General features: G+C 42.4%; 2 non-coding genes across 2 annotated transcripts; one reads left to right on the top strand and one right to left on the bottom strand.

The window, feature by feature from the left end:
• Positions 1-519: 519 nt before the first annotated feature.
• TRNAG-GCC (transfer RNA glycine (anticodon GCC)) lies at positions 520-590 on the top strand. Its single transcript has one exon. It is a non-coding gene; the product is annotated as a tRNA-Gly (tRNA).
• Positions 591-9,632: 9,042 nt separating this feature from the next.
• On the bottom strand, positions 9,633-9,703 carry TRNAG-GCC (transfer RNA glycine (anticodon GCC)). Its single transcript has one exon. It is a non-coding gene; the product is annotated as a tRNA-Gly (tRNA).
• Positions 9,704-9,971: the final 268 nt, after the last annotated feature.

Raw genomic sequence — 9,971 nt, 5'->3', positions numbered from 1 at the left:
GGGTGAAAATGTTCAGACTGGAATGGGGTGAAAATGTTCAGACTGGAAGGGGGTGAAAGTGTTCAGACTGGAAGGGGGTGAAAGTGTATAGACTGGAAGGGGGTGAAAGTGTATAGACTGGAAGGGGGGGAAAGTGTCCGGACTGGAAGGGGGGGAAAGTGTCCAGACTGAAAGGGGGTCAAAGTGTCCAGACTGGAAGGGGGTGAAAGTGTCCCGACTGGAAGGGGGTGAAAGTTCAGACTGGAAGGGGTTGAAAGTGTCCAGACTGGAAGGGGGTGAAAGTGTATAGACTGGAAGGGGGTGAAAGTGTATAGACTGGAAGGGGGGGAAAGTGTCCCGACTGGAAGGGGGTGAAAGTGTCCAGACTGGAAGGGGGTGAAAGTGTCCCGACTGGAAGGGGGGGAAAGTGTCCGGACTGGAAGGGGGGGAAAGTGTCTGGACTAGAAGGGGGGGAAAGTGTCCAACTTGAAGTGGTTATCTGATATAATTTACAGATCACAAACAGCTCACTTCATAGATGCATTGGTGGTTCAGTGGTAGAATTCTCGCCTGCCACGCGGGAGGCCCGGGTTCGATTCCCGGCCAATGCAAAAGAATTTTTCCCCCCATCAAGTTGCTACATATTAAAAGTTTGTGGCTCATAACTGTAGAAGAAAAAGTCATCATTGACTCAGATGTACACAAACTCTGCCAAATATGTACATAAGACAGGGGCTATGTGCATAGCTCACTACATTACCCTTTAACTCTTTAGATAGAGAAAAGCCTAATAGCAAAATAATTCTGGATGGTATTTCTGAAGGATTTGCAAGCACAGTGAAAACTTGTATAGAATTGCAGCAGAGCATGCTATTCAGAAGAGCTGACAATCAGCTACAGCCTAAAGTGGAACTGCGCTGTATCTGAGCGCTGCAAACAAAAACGTTATTCAATTGATTTGTAATATCCAAAGCAAACTTCCCCATTCATCCATGTCTCCATGCTTTATTTGGCTGAGAAATCACTTTTAAAAACAGCCCCCTAGCATTTCTGGCAGTGGCCATCTTAATTAAGGGCAGATGATTCATGTAACAATTACTTCCTGGAATCCATCTGCCCTTTGTTCAGGCATGCAGGCGGGAGGGTGTGCTTAGCTTAGAAAAGCCCTCTCCCCCACCCGAATTCCTGATTTCTCCTGTGATGTGTGAAATTTTTTCCCTAGGCGTGAAAACCAGGAAATAACAAAATAAATGTTTAACCACTTCCTGTCTGCCCTATAGCAGAAATACTGCTACAGGGTGGCACGGGTGTACACAAAATCACGTTCACGGCCACGGCTGTCAATCAACGGGTCCCGGCCGGTAATTCGCCTGTGCCCGGTGATTTCCGACGATCACCGACGTGGAGGACGACTGTTTTGCTTACTAACAGTCCTCCTCCCTGTCAGCTGGGGAACACTGCTCTGGATGACTGTGCACAGAACAGCCATCCAGAGCAGTGTGATTACAGTGAGGCACACAGACACTGCCCCCTAGTAAAATACACACAGCACACAGTTAACCCTTTGATCGCCCCTCATGTTAACCCCTTCCTGCCCAGTGCCATTGGTACAGTGTCAGTGCTTTTCTTAAGCACTACTTACTGTATTGGTGTCACTGGGGATGTTAGTGACACCAAATCAGTTCCCCTCCAGTGTCAGAATGCCCGCCGCAGTCCCACTATAAGTCGCTGATCGCTGCCACTACTAGTGAAAATGAAAAAAAAAATTCCAGTATTTATACCGCCATTTGTAGACACTAACATTCACGTAAACCAATTCATTTATGTGTATTGGGATTTATTTTAGCAAAGACATGGAGCAGAATACATTTTGGTTTAAATTTATGACAAAATTAGATTTTTTAAATTTTTTTGATGGACATGTTTAATAGCAACAAGTCAAAAAATATAGGTTTTTTTTCTCAAAATTGTCGGTCTTTTTTTTTATAGCGCAAAAAATAAAAAACACACAGGCGATCAAATTCCACCGAAAGAAAGCTCAATTTGGGGGAAAAAAGGATGTAAATTTCATTTGGGTGCAGCGTTGCACGACCGCGCAATTGTCAGTTAAAATATTGCAGTGCCGTAACACAACAAAATGGCCTGGTCAGGAAGGGGGGTAAATCTTCAGGAGGGCAAGGGGTTAAAAAAAGGTTAAAGCAAGTAAATATTATTATTATTATTTTTATTATACAGGATTTATATATTATTATTATTATACAGGATTTATATATTATTATTATACAGGATTTATATATTATTATTATTATACAGGATTTATATATTATTATTATTATTATACAGGATTTATATATTATTATTATACAGGATTTATATAATATTATTATTATTATACAGGATTTATATATTATTATTATACAGGATATATATTATTATTGTTATTATACGGATTTATATATTGTTATTATACAGGATTTATATATTATTATTATTATTATTATACAGGATTTATATATTATTATTATACAGGATATATATTATTATTGTTATTATACGGATTTATATATTATTATTATACAGGATTTATATAATATTATTATTATTATACAGGATTTATATATTATTATTATTATACAGGATTTATATATTATTATTATACAGGATTTATATATTATTATTATACAGGATTTATATATTATTATTATTATACAGGAGTTATATATTATTATTATACAGGATTTATATATTATTATTATACAGGATTTCTATATTATTATTATACAGGATTTATATATTATTATTATTATACAGGATTTATATAGCACCAACAGTTTGCTCAGCACTTTACAATATAACGGGAGACAATACAGCAACAATACAGTTCAATACAAGAGGGTTAGGAGGGCCCTGATCCTTGGAGCTTACAATTCCAGGAGGGAGGGGCTAGTGGTACAAAAGGTAGTAACTGTGGGGGATGGCCTGATAGGGTTGATAGAAGATTTGGTTATTAGCTGAGGGAAGGATAGGCTTCCCGGAAGAGAGAGGTTTTCAGAGATCACCTAAAAGTAGGCAGAGTAGGTGATAGTCGAACATATTGGGTAGAGAATTCCAGAGGATGGGGGAGGCTCTGGAAAAGTCCTGGAGATGAGCATGGGAGGAGGAGACAAGGGAGCTAGAGAGCAGGAGGTCGTGGGAGGAGCGGAGAGGACAGTTTGGGTGATATTTGGAGACAAGATTGATGATGTAATTTGCCACTGTAAATGCTTTGTCAACCTTCTAACTGCAACTTTTTCTGGACAGCTTGGTCTGTTAAAGGAAGCTCTAAAGTAACAGACATTCTGGTCAGATCAAACTAAAAAATCCCAGCGCCAATCAAAGAAAGTATACAATTATGCAGCTGTGCACCAGTGAAAACCACCAATAATGAATAACACAAAAAACAGCGCAAAAATTAAATAAATAAAAATAATCACAAATAAATAAATGTCCGTGCAAAAATATATATATAATATTTCAAACATAAGTCCTTATGTGCTTCCACCTAATCACCACGTGAAAAATAATATTGACCGCACTCACCAGATGGAGGTGAGTAATAAGCCTCCTAATAAGGTCTTGAGAACGCCCTGTGGGTGGGGCGAAACGCGTTGACGCACTTCCGGTCTGCCGTCATCTTGGCCTACGCCACTTCCGGTATTTGGAACGCACGCCGACTTTTGCGGTTCAAGCGGCCATTTTTGAGGTGGAAAGCTGGTCATCCTCTACAGTGATTCTTAAAGCGTGAGATCCCTGTATTTACAATTTGGAAACTTGTTCCTTTGAAGCCTTTGAGGCTATTAAACAAGGCCTGTTATTTTATTGAAACATGTGAGTGTCCTTATTCTATGGATTTATATGGTATTGAGTGGCAGTATTACACTATGTAGCCTTTCTTTCCTTGCACACTATTGAGGATTCCATGGAGAAGTAGAGCGGAGTCGATTGCTGTATCTAAGCAGGGTGAAGGCGATTTGAGTTCCTCCTGAGGGGCTATAGGATCCCTTATATCCTATGAGGCTTATTACTCACCTCCATCTGGTGAGTGCGGTCAATATTATTTTTCACGTGGTGATTAGGTGGAAGCACATTTTGGAACATTGTCTTGAAAATCCTTTTGGGAAAATAAGGACTTATGTTTGAAATATTATATATATATTTTTGCACGGACATTTATTTATTTGTGATTATTTTTATTTATTTAATTTTTGCACTGTTTTTTGTGTTATTCATTCTGGTCAGATCACCAGGTGAAAATTATGGAGAAAAGCCTAAAATAGAAAGTAGAAAATATTGGGTTTGGGGTTTAAAACAGCTTTAATTTCAGTGCTGGCCATGATGACCAGAAGCCCTGATTGCTATTGTTACACCATTGGGCAAAAATAGAAAAGCTGGGCAAGAAAAAAACAAAAACCATTTACCGTATTTTTCGCTCCATAAAATGCACCTGACCATAAGACGCGCCTAGGTTTTTGAGGCGAAAAACAAGAAAAAAAAATATTCTGATCCAATGGACTGCAGACACAGTACAGGGGATGACCAGAGACTGCGGACACAGTACAGGAGAAGACCAGAGACTGCGGACACAGTACAGGAGATGACCAGAGACTGCAGACAGTACAGGAGATGACCAGAGACTGCAGACAGTACAGGAGATGACCAGAGACTGCAGACACAGTACAGGGGATGACCAGAGACTGCGGACAGTACAGGAGATGACCAGAGACTGCAGACATAGTACAGGAGATGACCAGAGACTGCGGACAAAGTGCAGGAGATGACCAGAGACTGCGGACATAGTACAGGAGATGACCAGAGACTGCAGACATAGTACAGGAGATGACCAGAGACTGCAGACACAGTACAGGAGATGACCAGAGACTGCGGACACAGTGCAGGAGATGACCAGAGACTGCGGACACAGTGCAGGAGATGACCAGAGACTGCGGACAAAGTGCAGGAGATGACCAGAGACTGCGGACACAGTGCAGGAGATGACCAGAGACTGCGGACACAGTGCAGGAGATGACCAGAGACTGCGGACACAGTGCAGGAGATGACCAGAGACTGCGGACACAGAGCAGGAGATGACCAGAGACTGCGGACACAGTGCAGGGAATGACCAGAGACTGCTGACAGTGCAGGGAATGACCAGAGACTGCAGACAGTGCAGGGCATGACCTGAGACTGCAGACAGTACAGGAGATGACCAGAGACTGGAGACAGTACAGGAGATGACCAGAGACTGCGGACACAGTACAGGAGATGACCAGAGACTGCAGACAGTACTGGGATGACCAGAGACTGCAGACAGTACTGGGATGACCAGAGACTGCAGACAGTACAGGGATGACCAGAGACTGCAGACAGTACAGGGATGACCAGAGACTGCTGACAGTGCAGGGAATGACCAGAGACTGCAGACATTGCAGGGAATGACCAGAGACTGCAGACAGTGCAGGGAATGACCAGAGACTGCTGACCTTTGGGGAGGGAGGGGGAGCGGGTACCTGAATTTGACAGGTACCCGCTTCCACTTCCGCAGAGTTGTCCTTCGCTCTTCTTCCCGGGCCGGCTTCTGTGACAGCCGGGTGCCCACTGCGCATGCGCGAGAAGCGCTGTGCTTTGTGAATGGCCCGGCGCCTTCTGGGACCTGTCATGTGTCCCAGAAGACACCGGATCATTCACAAAGCGCAGCACATGCGCAGTGGGCACCCGGCTGTCACAGAAGCCGGTGCGGGAAGACTGTGCAGCGCTGGAGCGAGGAACAGGTAAGGCCTTGCAGGAGACAACAGCTGAGCGGCCGGCCCGGTATTCTGACATGGTGGCGGCAGAAATACCGGACCGGCCTCTTTACATTCGCTCCATAAGACGCACTGACATTTTCCCCCCTTTTTTTGGGGGAAAAAAGTGCGTCTTATGGAGCGAAAAATACGGTAACTATCAGAAGCTGGTATGAATGTTATTCCATCGCTGGCAGAGGACCACACAATACATACCAAAGGGCCACATACGCCCCTAGGGCCAGGCACTGGGGAATTAGATGAACACAATCAGCCAATATTCATATGGACCGTCTGTTTATATGGACATGCATCCAATGCACCCTAAAGTACCGAAATTTGGATGTGAACCTTTTTTCAGAACACAACTCCATTCTACACACTACTGTGTGTTGATTTATTGCATTCAAAATGTATGGCACCCCCCCCCCCCCAAAAAAAATAAAATAATGCATGCCACTTACTTTGCTTTGCTTTGCATTGCCGTAGCGCATGTGATAGCTCACGCCTTCCCACAATGCATTAGTGCAACTGGGCGCTAGATTTATGCCACAACAAAGACATTTTGTTTCTATCAAGCTAAACAAGAAAGTTTAATACGTCTTGTCATGTTTCACATGACTGTCATATGCCTTTAAGTGTTCTCTGTATTTTGTCTCTGCTCCTCCCTTTCCTTTGGTTTTAGTTCATCCTGTATAGATAGCCCCACCCCTTTCCCAGTAATGCACTTCAGTTTCAAGCCTCATGTCATGAAGCAGATCACATTATGATCTTTTGGCCTATTGTTCATTGTTCATTGTTCATTGTTCATGTTCATTGTTGTAAGATTCTCTCAGTTTATGGAATAAACTTCACAAGATCTACAAGGTGTCGTCTGGATCGAGTCACTGCCTGTGTTATTCACCTAAGATTGGAGTTATCGCTATCTCATCACAACTGTAAGTTGCAGAGATCACACTTTCAATGCTTAGATTGGAGAGACAGAACATGGCTTCTATTATGAAAGAATACTTACAAATATATAATAGCAGCAGCTGTAGAAAGCAAAGTGAATAGACCACCACTGGGTGTTTATTGAAGGTTTATTGTTGATGTTGTCCAATGAATACCATGAGGACCAGAATGTTTATTAGAAAGCACTGTTCTAAAAAAAATAAAAAATACTTTTGAAATAAACATTTTTTTATTTTCATAGCACTCTTAAGTTTTGGATTGATTATTCCAAGATGTAAAACACATTGCATTGGCCGGGAATCGAACCCGGGCCTCCCGCGTGGCAGGCGAGAATTCTACTACTGAACCACCAATGCATTTCTGTTTGGTGCTGCTGCTGAACAGAATAAAATTAGATAGTATATTCAGTATACAGTCCTGCTGTATGTGCAAATTTCTCAGATTCTTAGGCTTCATGCACACTGGATGTACAAGAAAAAATGCTTTTACAGGCATTTGACATTTATTTTTCTCAGCCTCTAAATGCGCCTCTATGTTAGTATGTTTATGGCCATGCACACCTAGGAATGTACAGGCGTATTACAAGAGGAATGTATGGAGGTTGAAAAAAAACACCAGAAAAAATACTAAATGCACCAAAATGCAGTTAGCACTTGAGTGTTCATTCATTCCATTTGCCAGAATAAATGAATATAGTGAGAGGGAAGAGTGAGAGGGAAAATTGAGAGGGAAGAGTGAGAGGGAGAAAGAGAGGGGAGAGAGAGGGAAGAGAGAGAGAAGAGTGAGAGGGAAGAGTGAGAGGGGAGAGTGAGAGGGAGAGAGAGGGAAAAGTGAGAGGGAAGAGAGAGAGTGTAGAAAGAGAGGGAAGAGTGAGTGGGAAGAGTGAGAGGGGAGAGGGAAGAGAGAGAGGGAAGAATGAGAGGGAGAGAGAGGGAAAAGTGAGAGGGAAGAGAGAGAGTGTAGAGAGAGAGGGAAGAGTGAGTGGGAAGAGTGAGTGGGAAGAGTGAGAGGGAGGAGTGAGAGGGAAGAGAGAGAGGGAAGAGTGAGTGGGAAGAGTGAGTGGGAAGAGTGAGAGGGAGGAGTGAGAGGGAAGAGAGAGAGGGAAGAGTGAGAGGGGAGAGAGAGAGAAGCGTGAGAGGGAGGACTGAGAGGGGAGAGTGAGAGGGAAGAGTGAGAGGGAATAGAGAGAGGGAAGAGTGAGAGGTAGAGAGAGGGAAGAGTGAGAGGGAAGAGTGAGAGGGAAGAGAGAGAGGGGGAAGAGTGAGAGAGGGAAGGGGGAGAGAGAGAGAGAGAGAAGGGGGGAAGAGTTAGAGAGAGTCATATACACAAACACACTCATTGAACTCTCTCTCTCTCATTGGGGGGCGCACAATTTTTGTGTTGCCTAGGGCAGCACATAACCTAAATACACCACTGCGCAGGTGCATGAGATTCTGAGTGAACCAGTTTTAGTAAATAAACCCCACTCTGTGTGTCTATTGTTGAGGTTTACATGAGGAAAACCAGTTAATCCCAAAGGGTTAAATTACTTTTTCTTGCCACTATAAATGTTTTGTCTCAACCTTCTAACTGCCACTTTTGCTGGACAGTTTGGTCTGTTAGAGGAAGCTGTAAAGTAACAGACATTCTGGCCAGATCACCAGGTGAAAATTATGGAGAAAAGCCTAAAATAGAAAACAGAAAATGTTGGGTTTGGGGTTTAAAACAGCTTTAATTTCAGTGCTGGCCATGATGACCAGAAGCCCTGATTGCTCTTGTTACACCATTGGACAAAAACAGAAAAACTGGGCAAAACAAAAACAAAACATTTATCTAGCAGAAGCTGGTATGAATGTTATTCCATCACTGGCAGAGGACCACACAATACATACCAAAGGGCCACATACGCCCCTAGGGCCAGGCACTGGGGAATTAGATGAACACAATCAGCCAATATTCCTATGGACCGTCTGTTTCTATGGACATGCATCCAATGCACCCTAAAGTACCGAAATTTGGATGTGACCCTTTCTTCAGAACACAACTCCATTCTACACACTACTGTGTGTTGATTTATTACATTCAAAATGTATGGCACCCCCCCCCAAAAAAAAAAAATAATGCATGCCATGTACTTTACTTTGCTTTGCATTGCCGTAGCGCATGTGATAGCTCACGCCTTCCCACAATGCATTAGTGCAACTGGGCGCTGGATTAATGCCACAACAAAGACATTTTGTTTCTATCAAGCTAAACAAGTAAATTGTAATACGTCTTGTCATGTTTCACATAACTGTCATATGCCTTTAAGTGTTCTCTGTATTTTGTCTCTGCTCCTCCCCTTCCTTTGGTTTAGTTCATGCTGTATAGATAGCCCCACCCCTTTTGTTCATTTTTCCCAGTAATGCATTTCAGCTTCAAACCTCATGTCATGAAGCAGATCACATTATGATCTTTTGACCTATCCGATGTTCATTGTTGTAAGATTCTCTCAGTTTATGGAATAAACTTCACAAGATCTACAAGGTATCATCTGGATTGAGTCACTGCCTGTGTTATTCACCTAAGATTGGAGTTATCGCTATCTCATCATAACTGTAAGTTACAGAGAGCACACTTTCAATGCTTAGATTGGAGAGACAGAACATGGCTTCTATTATGAAAGAATACTTACAAATATATAATAGCAGCAGCTGTAGAAAGTTAGCAAAGTGAATAGACCACCACTGGGTGTTTATTGAATGTTTATTGTTGATATTGTCCAATGAATACCACGAGGACCAGAATGTTTATTAGAAAGCACTGTTCTAAATAAAAACAAAAAAAAAACCTTTGAGATAAACCTTTTTTTAATTTCATAGCTTAAGTTTTGGATTGATTAGTCCAAGATGCAAAACACATTGCATTGGCCGGGAATCGAACCCGGGCCTCCCGCGTGGCAGGCGAGAATTCTACCACTGAACCACCAATGCATTTCTGTGGGCCAGGGCTGGACAGTACAAAATTAGATAGTATATTCAGTATACAGTCCTGCTGTATGTGCAAATTTCTCAGATTCTTAGGCTTCATGCACACTGGATGTACAAGAAAAAATGCTTTTACAGGCATTTGACATTTATTTTTATCAGCCTCTAAATGCGCCTCTATGTTAGTATGTTTATGGCCATGCACCCCTAGGAATTTACAGGCGTATTAGAAGAGGAATGTATGGAGGTTGAAAAAAAACACAACACCAGAAAA

Source organism: Staurois parvus, unplaced genomic scaffold (genome assembly GCF_062004578.1).
Source record: "Staurois parvus isolate SC_StPar_1 unplaced genomic scaffold, SC_StPar_1.0 ptg001352l, whole genome shotgun sequence".
NCBI lineage: Eukaryota > Metazoa > Chordata > Amphibia > Anura > Ranidae > Staurois > Staurois parvus.
The sequence above is the reverse complement of the archived record's forward strand: the minus strand, read 5'-3'. Positions and strand labels throughout refer to the sequence as shown.